The 16696-nt window shown below is 34.9% G+C and overlaps 1 protein-coding gene across 4 annotated transcripts in view; it reads left to right on the top strand.

Annotated features, from left to right (window-relative positions):
* LOC129730582 (arylalkylamine N-acetyltransferase 1-like) overlaps positions 1-16696 on the top strand; it is a 106115-nt gene that overhangs the window by 46284 nt on the left and 43135 nt on the right. Inside the window, exon 1 of one of the 4 annotated variants that reach the window (XM_055690022.1) lies at positions 14531-14732. The exons of 2 other annotated variants lie outside the window; for them this stretch is intronic. The gene's annotated coding sequence lies outside the window, so the exon portion shown is untranslated. Of the gene's footprint in view, positions 1-14530; positions 14733-16696 lie in introns of those variants that run through there. One more of the 4 variants, XM_055690026.1, reaches the window with a different exon arrangement.

Raw genomic sequence — 16696 nt, 5'->3', positions numbered from 1 at the left:
GTGCACCCACAATTAGAAACCGAATACAATCGATCCTAATGAAATATATTTAACTAATAAATCAAGTGTGTGAGTTGCTTGAACGGCAGGTGTAGACCAGCTGTTGATCACATCAAACACGATCAAGTATAAAACAGTTCAGTCAATGTTTGCGTTCGTGTGTCATGTCGACCATCTAGTTCCATTTCGCTACAGTTTCGCATATTCATCTCAGTTCACTCTGTGCGTATTAAATCTAACCGAAAGTGCTGCTTGAAGTGCAATAATCTTTAATAATTACATAAATTGATGTCAGAGACATTATAAATCATCAATGGAGTTGCTCTTACATAGGAATTTTTCGGCCATTTCACGTGTGTTTATTGCGGTTTGTAACCAAATAGTATATCGCCAACGATTTCCGTTTCAGACCGGTAGTTTTTAGTGACATGCTATTATCGACATGCATAATAAATAATCAGCAGACGTCTTGCGGAAGTTAGATGTGATGGCACGCGCCACCGAACTCCTTTTTTGTTCTTATGGATTGAGCTTAAGCCTTTGATACTCAGGTAGATGTATGTTTGTTATACGAGTCGCACAATTAGCGCTACCCAGTTTTGGTTAGTGTGCCCAGATTGATTCTATTGATATTGATATTGATTGATTCTATTAACTTGATTTTCTTGCATCCAGTTAGAATTGCTGGTAGAAATTTACAGCAGGTTATTTTTATACACATTGCGAATGTTAATACATTGTTTTCCCATTAATACTGCCATATAATCCCTATTATCTAAAAAATGTTCTAAGCACACTAAGAACAATTTATCTTTTCGTGGAGGATCAGTTTGGGAAAATCAATATCTTTTTCTTATAAATGCGTCCTAATCTGAAAATTATTTTCGAAATCGCAGGATGCCTGAAGGCTAACGTTTAATTTATAGAATTTTTTTAATCATATTCTCAGGTAAAATGTCATATTTACTTCTTGTCGTTAAAAAACTTGATCGGATTTGAAACAATCGTTTCTTCGCTTAACTTTCCAGTTAATTTAAAGATAAGGTAAAAGATTACCAGTCACGTACACTGATCTTTGTTTGCAAAAGTAACGACTGGTACGTGTTCATTTCATTTTGTACAGTTGAGGATTTAATTAAAGTAAACATTTCATAGTTATGAAGAATTTAAAAAAATCGCAAACTCTTCATAATATCTTATTTCGGTATACAAAATATATCATCAAATCAATTTATTGCATAAAAAGAGAGAAGAAATTTCGAACGCAAATGACAGTTTGGTATTAACTACACAATTGTTGTCGATTTTGTTTGTGTAGTGTAGTATCTTTGGGTTAAAAATATTCGTTCTGGGGTTATTTTATTACAGCATTCATAATTTTTTTTTAACTAGTATAAATAACATATAGCATGTAAGTTAGTTATAAATATATGTAGTCTACTTTTGTTTGACGAAATGAAAAAAGAAGAATAAAAAAATAAAATAAAGATTAGAATAAAAAACACCAAAACTTATTAATTATCCTTTGCATTCCGCACATTAATGATACTACACTAAAATATTCGTTCACATTTAAAATTTTATGCCGTGTCTCGGTAATTTTTGCCGAGACCGGCACCACTGAGCAGCGATGCCAGATTGGAAGACATGTCTTCAAATGGAAGACATTTACCCTGCGGTTTAGTTTTTTAGTTTTAAAATAGTTTATTTGACACGGCACGATACAATTTATGTTTAACTGAGCCAAGTACATTATTTTTTTAAATTCTAAATACCCAGCGGTGAAGACATCTTTGTTAGTGAAGACAAATGGAAGACATTCGAAAATATGTGAAGACATTAGAAAATATATGATATGACCCGCATTTTGCAGAGGTGAACTTTTTTTTGCTCGACAGTTGTTGATTTGCCGGCAACTTTATCAGTCTTCGGTCGCTCCTAACGGGCCATCTCGGGTTGGAAGACATGTGAAGACATTTTTTGTTGGAATGTGAAGACATTTGAAAAAAAGACCTGGCATCCCTGTCACTGAGTGCACGGTTAAAAAAATAATGACAGCTGTCACATTTTCTCGTAAATCTCGGTTCAACCTAACTGAAATTTCGGCATAAAATATTACCGAGCTAACACTACCGAGATTACGAATCCCGATAAAAAGACCTCCTATTTTTCCCCATATTTGGTAGTTCCTCGTAAGCACAATGGTCCGATGCAACAACTCTTATGGGAGTTAAACAGAGGGTTAACCGATTTATCAGTACACGAAATCGGTCGACGAAAACCAACCAAATCGAGTGATTTCGTTGAACGCAAAAACGAATACGAAATAGGTATAGATTGGTCTGATGATGAAATTGCCTGAACAATGCGAAATAGGTTAAGAAACCGGTGATCCATATTCTACATCCATTGGATCAGATTAAATATGCAGATTAGTAGAGAGATTATTTTTGTCCACGCATACTAAATAGGCTGATTAATTTATGAATAGAGTTAAAAAAACCTAAATTAATCCACCTAGCGGTCAGACCCAGCCTTTCTCATTCACTCTTTTATTTGTAAAAATAGATTTACATGAATGCTTCAATCCAATAAATGTATATTCACTCTTTAGGTTCTAGAACATTGATGTTGTAATCTATACATATAAAAATGCAGTCCGGTCTGTCTGTCTGTCTGTCTGATCCATATAGGCTCGAAAACTACCGAACCGATCGACGTGAAAATTTGTATGTAGGGGTTTTTGGTGTCGTTAAAGGTTCGTATGATAGTTTGAGTCCCCTCCCTCTTCTGGAAGGGAGGGGCCCCATACAAATGAAACATAAATTTTTGCACAACGCAAGTACAAGCCAAGCAAATGAAACCGAATTTGGTATGTGGATGTTCTAAGGGGTAACTAACATGTCCCTAATAGTTGGACGCCCCTCCCTTTTCTGAAAGGGAGGGGTTCCATACAAATGGAACCAAATTTGGCAGGGTAATGTTTTTAGTGGTAAAAAATATGTCCATAATGTTTTAACACCTCTCTCTCTTTTGAAAGGGAGGGGTCCCATACAAATGAAACACAAATTTTGCACAGCTCATGAACCAATCAAGAAAATACAACCAAATTTGGTATGTGAATGTTTTTAGAGGTAACAAATATGTCCATAATGGTTTTTTTCATGGCAACTTCCGGTTTCTGGAAAACAGCCTAAAATGGCCGATTTCCACTCAATATAATAATATCCGGATCTAGAATGATACACAGGAGCTAAACTCGATAGCATTTTGAATTCTAAGATGACGACTTCCGGTTTCTGAAAACAGCTGAAAATGACCAAATACCACCCAATATGAGTTTTTGACGTTCAAAATCCAGAAATTGTCTCTAAATGCCATTATGAAATCCAAAATGGCGACTTCCGGTTTTTAAACAACAGCCAAAAATTGCCGATTTCCGTCTAACATGAGTATCTCCGGATCTAGAATAATACACAGCAGCTGTAATCGACCACAGACCCAATTTTGGAATTTGATTTGGCGACTTTCGGTTCCTGGGAAACAGCCGAAAATGATCGAAAAACATCCAATATGGGTGTTTCTTCAACCAGAATGACGCTCAGAGGCTAGAAATTATCTTACATACCATTTTGAAATCCAAGATGGCGACTTCCGGTTTGTGAAAAACAGCCAAAAATAGCCAAATACCATTCAATCTGTGTATCGCTGGAACCAGAATGATGCAATGAGCTAACAATTTACCTCAGGCACCATTTTGAATTGCTAAATGGCAACTTCTAGGAAACAGTCGAAAATGACCGAATAATACTCAATATGGATATCTCCGTAATCGAGATGATGCATAGAAACCAAACATTGACCCTGGACACCATTTTGAATTTAAAGACGACCACTTTTAGTTTCTGGAAAACATCCAAAATAACTAAATAACTCCCAATATGGGTATTTCCGAGATTGATGCCAGAAAATCTGCTGAAAATGGCCGAATACCACCCAATATAAATATATTCAGAATTAAAGCGATGTACAGAAGCCAAAAGTCGAGGATGTTGTCATTTCGATAGAACCAATCATTTTAAACGATTTGCTATTGGACTTTGATCATATCCTATGGCCGATTCGTCGTGCATTTGCAGACTTTAAACACATCGCAAGGAATCAATGAATTTGGAATGTTCAAATAGTACGATACCACATTTAAATTATGTTAAGGCCACATATATCGATCAAAGCAAGTATAGTTTTAAATAGTCTTTGAATTTCTTTTCTTTCCATAACTTTTGAGCCACATATCAAATTGTTATGAAGTTTATTATTTGTAAGTTTGAGAGATGACTCGTTCGTATGACACTAGTTATGTTCAAATAAGTCATGTTATCTTTGAGATAATAGACTTTCGTTGTTTTATTAACAATTTAATACATAACGGTTGCTTAAGTTCGATTATAATCAAATGAAATGGGAACGTATAGGGCAGGCAAACTCTGAAACCACGTGTTTAATCATAATTCATCAGTTAACCCTTAACTAGCCCACTCATCGGATAATAATATTGATCAAATTGGTTGTGTAGTTTCTGAGATTATGAAGTTTCGTGATTTTTACATTTCGGTACATTACAGACGAAGTTACAGTTCGATTACAGTAAAATTCAATAGGGTGTTATGAGGTAGCTACACTTATTAATTGACACTAGTTTTGAGGAAAACGGGTCAGCCATCTCTGAGAAAAGTGAGTGAGTCCAAGTAGTCTTCGGAATATGTTACTTTTCATAGCTGGATTTTACATTTTTAAACATAACAGGCAAAGTAACAGTCCAATTGCAAAACAAATCAATAGGGTTTTATGGGGCAACTAGACCTTCCATTTGACACTAATTTTATGAAAATCGGTCCAGCCATCTCTGAGAAACATGAGTGAGATTAAACAGTCTTCAGAACACGTTTCTTTTCATAACTTCTGAACCCGAAGTTCAATCTTTATAAAATTCAAAAGTTAAGGGTTTTTAAAGTGACCAGTTCATTCGAAATTAATTTTGTTCAAATCGGTTGTGTAGTTTTCGAGATAATGATGTTTCATGATTTTTACATTTTGATACATAACCTCTAAACTAAAAATCCGATTACAATAAAATTCAATAGGGTCTTATGGGACAACAAGACCTTTCATTTGCAATTAATTTCATGAAAATCGGTCCAGCCATCTCTGAGAAAAGTCAGTGAGAATAAAAATCTGCACATACACACACACATACACACACACACACACAAACACACACACATACATACAGAAAATGCTCAGCTCGTCGAGCTGAGTCGAGTGATATATGCCATTCGGCCTTTTGGAGCACTTTTATACTTTCGGTTTTGCAAGTGATTGCTATACCTTTCTAGGAGAAAGGCAAAAACAAGTTATTTGGAAGATAAGGTTTTATTAGAACTTATATTTAAACTTATATTGCAGCCGATCCGCACCTTCAGTAGTACCTCTGGACTGGGTAATCTTCCCTTTCGGTAACTTCAGTGCCCTGTCGATGAACGTCATGGAAAGATCCGGTAGTTTATCAGAATGACAAAAAAGTTTTCGAAACCAAATTCCCTGATTTTCCCTGATATTCCCCAAATTATAACATTATTTACTGATATTTTTCAGCATTCGGCGCAAAAAAGTGCAATGTAGATTAAGTGGTAATATCCACCAAATGCTCAAATAAACAAGGCTTTTTTCATGTTTTTTTTTAAAGGACATTTGATGATTACATAGGTATATAAATAATATATCATTGGATTAAGCAACTCTTGGAGAAAAGAAAAAAAAATATTGTAGAGACGCTATAACGATCGAAACTTGATGCATCGACCTTTATACTTTAAATTTGAATCACTATAACGAACATAGGTAACTTCTGTTAGTTTATAAAGCCTCGAAATAAAAAGAAAAACGAGCATCCCCAAAATAAACGAAAAATGTTATTTTGGAGCATAAAAGTTGTTCGGTAAAAATTGATTTAAACGAATTTTAAGTTTAGATCAGTACTTGGGCGATGTATATTTTGATTCTAGGATAGTTTCAGCATGATTTAAGCAAATAAAAAAAAATTGAAAAGAAAAAAAAATTTTGGTGGATATTACCCCTTAACGCAACTCTATAATCCCAGCGAAAAAAAGTATTCAATCGGATATGAAACCGAACCCGATTATCATTATATAACAGTATAAAATCTCTTACTTGATATGAAAGACAAAATAATTATTTTACAAAATGTAGAAGTGCAACAGGATTTTTTTTCTGAAAGTTAAAAAACAGTTGTTCTTATCTGTTAATGATAATGATTACGAAAGCTACATTAATGATTCATGCAACTGTGAGTAGTTGTAAAATGCTTTAGAATGCGATATTACTTACTTGGGATACATAAAATTATACGACGATAACTTTTATGCTGCTCCTGTTCCCGGAACCATTTTGAAAAACACTACGAAATCCTATTTCGTTTGCTAATTACTCAACATAAGAAAATATCTTCCGATTTTACTCTATCTAATAAAGCGGTTTTATAATAGTAAGTTCACATATTACGAGAACCGATTGAATTATCCAAGAAGTCAAGTGACAAAAATAGTCAACATACCAGCGTGGTTTGACGAAATTGATCAGTATGTCTGAGGGACAAACACCCGATTTAGTTGATACGTATATTATCATCTGTCAAAATTGTTTAACGGGATATTTTGTGCCAAAAGTTCAGTTAGGTGAACCGAGATTTACGAAAAAATGTGACAGCTGTCACGATTTTTTTAACCGAGCACTCTGTGGTGCCGGTCTAAAACACACGAAGATGTTAAATTGAAAACGTTGCCCAATGAGGATCTATACCAAACGTAAGGTGAGATTGCATTTGAAATTGGAAGATTGTGCGTCGTTTGCTCGCCTACGAACAACTACTCCCACCAGTAGTGCAAAAACATGAAAACGTGATTCTACGGCACGAAAACGTGATTCTACGGCACGAAAACGCTAGGCCATTTCAAGTTAGAAATATTAAGTTCTCTAATATTCTAGGTCATGGAAACCTTTGGTTGTTCTAGTTATGAACTCCAACTGATGGTTACCCTTCTCTATGAGAGTGAAATGATTTATTTGACAGCTACAACAATCAAGTCATCTGTCATCATTTGTCTTTTTACATTGACCATAACCCCACGAGTATGATAAATCAATATTTTAAGCTGCAATCCATCATGAAACGTCACCATGGAACATTTTGAAATACTGGTAATCAGATTGGTACAATGACACCAATCTACAAACGTATACAGCAACGATGACAATTCTCTATACACTCCAAGTTGCTTGCTGGCAGTACGACACTAGAGTTAACGTACGGAGTTGAGATTGAGTTAGAGAGATAGAAACTGAATCATTCAAATAAGCTGGAAGGTATGCAGCACATGTTATGCAACAATGATTTTCAAACATCAGAATGCTCAACTGTCTAAGGAGAGCTTAGATTAGATTAGAGCTGGAAAGCTGGAATCTTAAAACTTAAACTTTTTTCGCTACCCTATTCAAATTCTAAAGTATTTTTTTTTTTTCTGACATACCGTTGTAGGAGTGCAGTCTCTGTTTTGTTAAACAAAAAATGCAGCTCTTCAAAAAGCATGCAATCGCTTAGAAACATGTTGGGGGGCAACTCTTTATACCAAAGTAAGGTGTTCCTGCGTTTGGCGTAAATCCTCATCGATCAATTCAAGCCATCAACATCGAAATTACTGTCTTTAAACGTGAACGGATCCAATCACGGCATGTTGTTTTACTTAGAGTAGCGTTTCCGTAAAATTTTTTTAACTCTCTATGCACACCAGCCACCATTTTCATTAAATGAAATGAGAAAAAATACACTTCCCGCAAATAACGATTAGTTGGCGTAAAATCAGACACTTTCACACAACTTTATGTAGGGTAAGGAACGGCTTAAGCAGTAGCGCCTATTTTAATCAGTCGAAGAAAACAGGCCTCAAATTCTTGAATTTTAATCAATATCGACAATCTCAATGATGGAAACGAAAACTTTGATTGTCTAGCTGTCTTATGAATATAATAAATACCGCTAATCACAAAGAAATCTGTGAACAATCATCAATTGACACAAATCGATCTACATTGCAGCCATTCAGGAGCCACTTCGAGTGCTGAAAAAAAAACGCCTGCAAAACATATGGAAACTGCTTAAAATAGGTTCGGAGTTATTGGAATAGTGCTCCTCGATTGGTAACTTTAATTGATTATTGTTAAAGTTTGCTAACTTAGTTTTACAATTTGAAAACAAGTTCTAACTGAGAAAAGATAGAGAACAGGTTGATATACTTCTGTTTGAATTTCACCCAACACATTTTGAGTACTTCGTCTCAATACACAGGCGGTTCCTAAGGCTGCTTAGGATACGTCACGATAAAATGCAGCTCGAATGGCGCTAACATCTTTGCTCCCTCATGCGATGGAAGGTGTGCTTCCCAAAGATTTTACACCCCAAAAAATCAGAAGTTGTTGGCTAGAATTGAAACTATACCAGTTGGGTTGGTTGTAAGGTGATCACTCCACCCCACCACAATCATCATCAGTTCACCTCTTCCTGGGTTTTGACCTATCGTCCATTTTAAACTATGAAAATTATTCTATGATTTTAATTTTTTTTCGGCTTTTTCTTCTAACAACTGCACAACCGACTAGAACAAAGTTGGTATCAAATTAACGGGCTGTTTTCAAAGCCCTCAACTAATGAAATTTATGGTGATTCAATATATGGTTAAAAAGTTATGAAAAGAAAGTGCTCCGAAGAGTGTTCTATTTCACTTGTTTTTCTAATAGATCACTGGGCCGATTTTACCGTTCAAATTAAATTTGTAGTTGGCCGATAAAATCTTGAGTATTTCACTATAATCGGGCTTTTACCTTAACCCCTATGTATCAAATTGTAAAAATAACGAAAATCTATTATCTCGAAGATTAGATACCTAACTCATTTGAACAAAACTAGTGTCATACGAACGGTATGTGTATAAAGTTATGAAAAACGTAAACCAAAAACTGTTTAAAACCAACTGTTTTGAACAAAATATGTGGCCATACAAAATACAGATTATAATCTAATTATCTTTCAATTATTCCTTTAAATAAAGGGTGTACGGAATCAAATTGCATAATTTGCAAATGGCTGTAACTTTTTACTAATTGAATATTTTCTATTGAACATTTGTGGGAAATTTGTTCAATGTGTATTTTGGCACTGCGTAAGTTGCACTCTGCCAATGGAATAAAGAAAGGTACGGAGATGTTTTGAGTCTCGAGTTTAAAGGGCTTCTTTTTGTTGGTAACAGTGATGACGTAGAAGTCAAAAAACAATGCCCAAAAATCAATGTTCGGTACATTTTTTTCAAAAATTTTTTACAGGTTATGACATTTTACGGCTGAAAATGCCTACCTGCGTCGTTAAACTACGCGGAACACAATTCCAAATGGCATTTACTTGTTGTTGGAGATCTACGTCACAACCCCAACACGTGCTTCTGTTTACCTTTCTTCGTTACTAATGCAGACAAATGTCTTCTTCCTCACCTTTGTATACCTCATTGGCACTCTGCTGCTAGTGCAATCTTTGTGAAGATGGAGTCGGAAGAACAGAAGAGGCGTAAAGAAACACACCACAAAAATCCGAATCTTTCTCATCGTGCAATCAACAGGAAGCTGGAAATTGTTCAAACTACGGTAAATGGAGTTTTAAATCGGTTCAACGAGAGTTTGACCATCGACCGGAAAGAAAAAAGTGGCCAAAATGAATCCCTTTAGTGTAAAGGATCACAAGTGGGTAGTTCACACTTTTAAGAGGAATTTGAACAGTTCAGTTATAGATGTGACTAAAAATTTGTATTTGAGTAAGACTTTCGTTCAAAATGCGAAAAATGTGAAGGATTACACACGTACAAAGTTCAGAAGGTACCGATTAGTCGTGCTAATTCCGCCCATTATTGATGTGGTTTCGCATCATTCAACTTTTGCGTGTAGAGTTAATTTCTGGCCTTTGAACAGCATCCTGGTTTCTAAAATGTCCAGGGTAGGTGAGCCAGTTATTGCAAGTGCACCAGTTATGGTTATATCGCATATGCGCAATAGTACAATGGCAATACTCCATTTAAACTCCAAAGGCCATAACTGATACATTTTTTAGGTATTGTCATAACTGGTACTCCTTCCCCCTATTGGGTTGTTGACCATTTTAGGCTGTATTCTAGAATCCAGGAGTTGCCATCGTGGATTTCAAAATCTAGATAAACATTTCAAAAGGTCAGATGCTTTCCTCGTTTTTCCGGAGCGTCCTTTCATTTTGGTAATGATTGAACTTTAGTAATTATCCCAAGTGTGGTTTTCGTTCAGAAGGTTAGAGGGATCCCTCCGCTATCAACTGATGCAAATAACGTGTCATAAAAAGTGTTCAATAAGTTGTGGTGATTGAATGAAAGTGATCGATCAAAAAATCGATCAAAGCAGATAGGACATTTTGAAATGTTTCTCTAGAAATAACAGGTTATGTTTTGGTATCTAGGCATCATACCGATTTGAAAAATACTCTTATTTGGCCACTTTAGAAACGAAAGGAACAAATCAACAAGATCAATTTTGTTACGAAATGTATTACGAAATTGGAAATATAGTACAAATGTTTGTTGTCAAAAATTTAATTTAAAGGATTACCAGACTATGTTATGTTCTTCTGAGAATTTAGGTTCCTATGTGTTAATCTATTTCAACATATAATAGATTCGGAATGAGATATGTGTTGTTGTTAAAGTTCAACTTTAATTTGGCTTCTACAGTTCAGAGAAGCTTGCTCCCTCTCTCCCTATTTTGAATCTCGGTTGCACCTAAACCTTGCTTAATGTAATTATTGGCTGTGATCGATTAAATCCTTCTACAAAAGACAAATTGCGATCTTTTGGCTTGAAATGTGGTATTGCATTTATTCATTATTCAATTTTTTTCCCGGTTCATTTGAACTCCCGTCTCCATATTATAATGAAGTAACTTTTTGGTGCAATATATATATATATATATATATATATATATATATATATATATATATATATATATATATATATATATATATATATATATATATATATATATATATATATATATATATATATATATATACATATATATATATATATATATATATATATATATATATATATATATATATATATATATATATATATATATATATATATATATATATATATATATATATATATATATATATATATATATATATATATATATATATATATATATATATAAGCAGCATGCTACAATATAAAAGTAGCAGGGAATGTCAGGTTTGTATGTGACTCGATGACCTTTGACAGTTCCTGTTCCAAATGCATGACTACCCATGGGGCTTTGTAAAGATACGAAAAAATGCCAATTTTGTTGTGCTATTTTAAATCCAATAGTGCTAACCCGTTTGGTGGTAGAAATAATTATCTCCTGTAGGAGTAGCAGGAAATGACATTAATGTTTCGGTTGATTGTAAACGAATACAAAGGACGAGTGTAATTAATTGTGCCTTATTAATTTAAACAGATACAACGAACAGGGAAAAATGCCGCGGCATATTTAAGCACATGCAAGAGCTTATTTGCAACCTAGCAAAAACGTCAAAATGTTTCTGATCCAAGCGTATAAGCGGTTTAACTTAACTTCAATTTTCTACTGGGATATGTTTATGACAGACATGACGGTTTCATGAAAAGGGTTAAAAATAAAATAAGGAGAAACCAGCGGACCAGTTCTTTCTTAGTTGGTTACGACCTTGAAAAATGAGATATTCTTGTGGGTATTCCCAAACATTGCAGGTTTTTTATGTGATTCACTGGCTTTGTTCAGTTCCTGTTTCTAAATGCATGACTACTCATGGGATAGTCATGGGTTCGTACATGTACGAAAACATGCCAATTTTGTTGTGCTATTATAGGTATAATACAACTAACCCGTCTGGTTGATAGGCGGTAAAGATAATAACAATGTCAGGTTGAATACAATCCAAGCCGTTATTGCTGTTCGATAAATCTGCCTTGCTGGGCAAACTGAGCACCCAGCTGGTAAAAAACGTGGTCTCGTTTTATCCCAACACCTGTGTAATACGAAGGTAGTTAAAACTTAATTGTTTGCCAATTACGTAAATTATAATGTGGGTGTATTACCGTTGGGTAAGTGCGCGCAAACTGATTAATATTCAAGAATAAAACATAAGGATAAGCACGTATTAGCTAATCAAATATTTACGAAAGAAAGGTACTTTACGGAATATCTATGAGGTAGACACTGGTCGAATTATTATTCTACTGGTTTGAAAATTTCAACAGAAAGTAAACGATGAATTACCTAATTGTTTATATTTTGACGATTGGCGTTTTCAAAATCATCTTTAAAGTTGGAATATATTCTGCTCACAGTAATGTATGCAACTAAATTCCTCTAGCATCCGGAGAACACGCCATACCGGATTTTTTAATTGCCCTCTAGGTATGGTGAGCGCGCATTGATCCATTCACGCAGAATAACGAATAAGCGAACCTGATTAAACTCCCTTCATTTTTGTTGTGCACAGAATACGACAAAGAACGTTTTTAACAGATAATACGAAAAATTTAAATCAATCATAATCGGCATACACAGAGCCTCCACAAATGATTTGAAGTTGAAAATTTCACACAAATGAAATGATTTGAAGGTGAAAATGTCCCTTATAATAATAATTGTAGTAATGTTACATTATATTTACAATTGTGGGTCAGTCCATATTTTGGCTATTTTTGTTGCTTTTGCATGATGCATCAAGACTGAATAAAATAACAAATTATCAAGTTTTAAATGATCTTGAATGTGAAAAGTGACACATAGTTGTGTCTTTGGCCATGCAAGTAAGGCGTTAATCATAAATTACGTAACGCAAAAAAAAACAATTTTCGGACTCCACCCCCTCATATGTAACGAAACGTAACGCCAACACCAACCACCCAATAAAAATTACGTAACGCTGTAGAAGAATTTGCCTAATAAAAATGCTCGTTTTCGGATAGTCTCTTCAGAGATTTTTTGTTACGTAACGTTGATCTTACCTCCCCCCTCCACTATGTTACAAATCGTAACGTTCAAGGATACTCCCCCTCCCCCCTATAAGCGTTACGTAATTTATGGATGCCGCCTAATATTTTTTTTCTCAACCGATTTACACACATCAGCTGCAGTGAAACTATTTGTCGATCGAAAGCATACATCAGAACACAGAAATAGGAAGTTAAACATTCGTAGTTGAAAATTTTCCGATTTTATATTTATTTTTGAACATTCAAGCAATTCAGGTGGTTTCGTCGGCAGGTTTATGCATAAGCTTGCTGCAGGAAACCTGCCGAAGAAAACCACTGACGAAGACGTTCGACATCCTATATAGACTTTTTCCAAAGCAAAGTAGTTCAGAAACCTGTACTGATTGAAAAGTTCATGACTAGATACAATGCTATTTCACAGATTTTTTAATCTGAAGTGTTTTGTCTTTTTAAAATTTCGTTACAAAGGGTGAACTACGATCTTTAAATTGAATTTGTTAAACCAGTGGTTTCCAACCTTCGGTTTGGGTTCGAGGCCCCCTTGAATAACTCCGGATTAAAGTTTTGTAATACGAAGCTGTGTATGTTAGTTTCCGATCGTTCTGTACGTCCAATGTGTTTTATATCTTAGTGTTAATTTGCGAAGGATTAAAAATCCGCTCTTACAGTGGTATATAGAAGGAAATTCGAATCGTCTGTCATATTTACCAATGTCTTTGTGGCCTATTAGATGAGCTTCATTGCCCACGGTTGGAAACCATTTATCTATACAGTTTCTGTATTTTTTATTGCACATTGTCAAAATTGGGGTGGAAGTTTCGTCTTACATTTTTATGTAAGCAGCAAAGGATACATTACTTTGATAGCGTTTGGTAGTCTGTTTCATTTTTGAAAATATTGATTAAAGACTTTTGTTAATTACAAATGGCGTCTAAACTCCGTTGATTATTGGTTTCGCTAGAATTGGTTCATCGTTTGTAATAAAACCAAAAAGAATCAACCACCAGTTTACTGTACAATGTACCGGTTCAAAAAAAAAAACGAGACAGTAACACACTTTTCAGTGCATTTCCGAAATGATCTAGTTAATATTTCCAAACACATTAATTAGAACTCGCCCAAGTTAATATTACCGCCTGTCGTCATGAGTCGAGCTTTGTTTCCAAGGTGTGTGAGCTATATCGAAGCTTATTTATCATCAATCGACAGGAGAGTACTATGTGCAGCAGAACGGGCAATAGCCGATATCGTCGACTCTAGCCGAACCGAGCTCGATCGATTATAGCTCAAAGTGATTTGCGGCCGAGCACGAGAACAGCTCCGGTTTAATATAAATATAAGCGAATTTTCTACGGAAAGCTTATTGCAAGTCTTCCCTCGTTGTGAATTTCCGCAGTTCGCGCATTTCCACACGCGTGCAGTGCTGTTGTGTAGTTCGCACTCAAGCTTTCTGAACTCATTTCTAGCGTACAATATTACCCTAATTTTCCGCGATTTAGTGATAGCAAGATTGTGGTTTTTTAACTTACGACCGAAAGTCCTGGCTGTGAATAACATTAATGTGTAAGTGTTTATAAAATATTCAAATAAAAAACCAGCAGTTTGCCTGTTTTGAGCGGTTCTGATAAAAAAAATCAACTAATTACACGTGTTTGTGCAATGTGCGTCTTAAACGGAACATTTGTCGAGCTTACGTGAGCCCGCATAAGAAAATAACGCTTTAGTCAGTAAAGCGTGAGAAAATGAGAGCAATTAGATGATTGGAAGATGCACCACGTAGGCAAATAGTTACAGCTAATGGCAATCCAAAGTATCATTGTGTACACATAAAGTGTTGATCGCCGCTGTAGATGATTTTATATCGTTGTCAATCTAAGCGTAACTTGGCGACATAGTCAAGCCGTAAAGAAAGTGGTTGTATCTTGTCAACAATATTTCAATGGTTTCCGTTGGTTCGATTGGTATCCCTTTGAATTTCAAAAGCTGTTTTTCACTGATGAAGAACATGTTTTACGGTAATGAAATTATGTGTTTATTTGGCAAGAAGAATCCAGAGTTACATGGTTACGAACAAAATCTTAACTCTGAATAAAATATTATAAGGTGTGCTGCCCTAGAGGTTGTATGGGATGCTGCCGTAAAACTAAACGATGTAATTAAAGTGCTTTTTAGTATTTTTTTTCAGCTACAAGGTTACAATGTCGACGTTTAGTAGCGCGAAGGCGTAGCTTTAAATCTTGACAGAATCAGGCTATTTGTCCAGTGACTTAGCCATTTTTATTAGTTTAGTAGCAGTTTATTTCATGAAAACTTATTGCAATAATTTCAAATTTGTGTTATTTTACTCTGCGGCCTTTTGACGCACTTTTATAAGAACTAGCACTAAGATTCACAGGAATGGTTGATCTTTCATATTTTCCGGTTTGAGCTCAGTGGCAAAACTTGTGTTGACCAGTGTGATGTTGACAAAAATGTTTTCGTCGGTATTTACAATTTTAGTGCATGTGTGATGGGAAAATCAAAATGGTAATAACGCAAATAACCTTATGCAAAATAAATTTTGCACTCAATGTCATAATTCTGACATAAATTGGTTTTATTGACAAAAATGTTTTCGTCGGTTTCGTCCCAGATGGTCTCGGGGTACGATGCTGGCCTAACAAGCCAGTCGTCGTAGGTTCGAGTCTTGGCTCGGGAGAGACTGTTATTGGCAGTAGGATCGTAGCGCTATCCCAGCAATTGTCCTGTACACAAACAATGGCTGCGGAGTCTGTGTATAAAAAACAGAAGGCCGTGTTCCGAATCGGAATGTAGCACCAAGGCTTTGCTTTGCTTTGTTTTCATCAGTATTCACAATTTTAGTGCAATGTATGATAGGAAAATCGAAATGGTAATAACGAAAATAACCTTATGCAAAATAAATTCTGCACTCAATGTCATAATTCTAACTTAAATTGGTCAGTTTTCTTATAATTTGTTTTTAAAAATATGAATTATTGCACCTAATGCGATCTGTCTCTTCTCATACTGGGTTTATAAGATCTTAAATTGATATTGGAAATTGTTTGTAATTTTTTTTCTTTAAGCTTATTCAAAAAAATTAAATCGCTAATTGGAAACAAAATTTAGCTGAATAATATAAATACTTGGTGTGATTTAGTTTTGTTTGAGATAACTAACCGTGGACAATGCAAAAGTTACAGCATAAATTTTTACAACATTTGTTGTAATGATTATTTTACAAAAATTTAACTTTGATGTTGAAAAATATTACAGGAAGATATTCAGTTCACATGTTGTAGGCAACTCTACTCAAAGCAACGTTCTCTACCTGATGAAACAGGAAAGAGGATCTGTTTCAGATGTTTAATCAATGTGACATGATAACAACACATTTATTCATTTATTTGTTCGATTAGATCAACAACGTTAAATAAACGTTAAAAAAAATTCACGTTAAATGGTATTCTAGGTGGAGAAAAGTTCATTGGAGGCACTCGCGACTAAACTTCGACTGTGCGTAAAAA

Source organism: Wyeomyia smithii, chromosome 3 (assembly GCF_029784165.1).
Source record: "Wyeomyia smithii strain HCP4-BCI-WySm-NY-G18 chromosome 3, ASM2978416v1, whole genome shotgun sequence".
In the NCBI taxonomy this organism is placed as follows: Eukaryota; Metazoa; Arthropoda; class Insecta; order Diptera; family Culicidae; genus Wyeomyia; species Wyeomyia smithii.
Note: the sequence above shows the minus strand (reverse complement) of the source record. Positions and strands in the feature narration are given on the sequence as shown.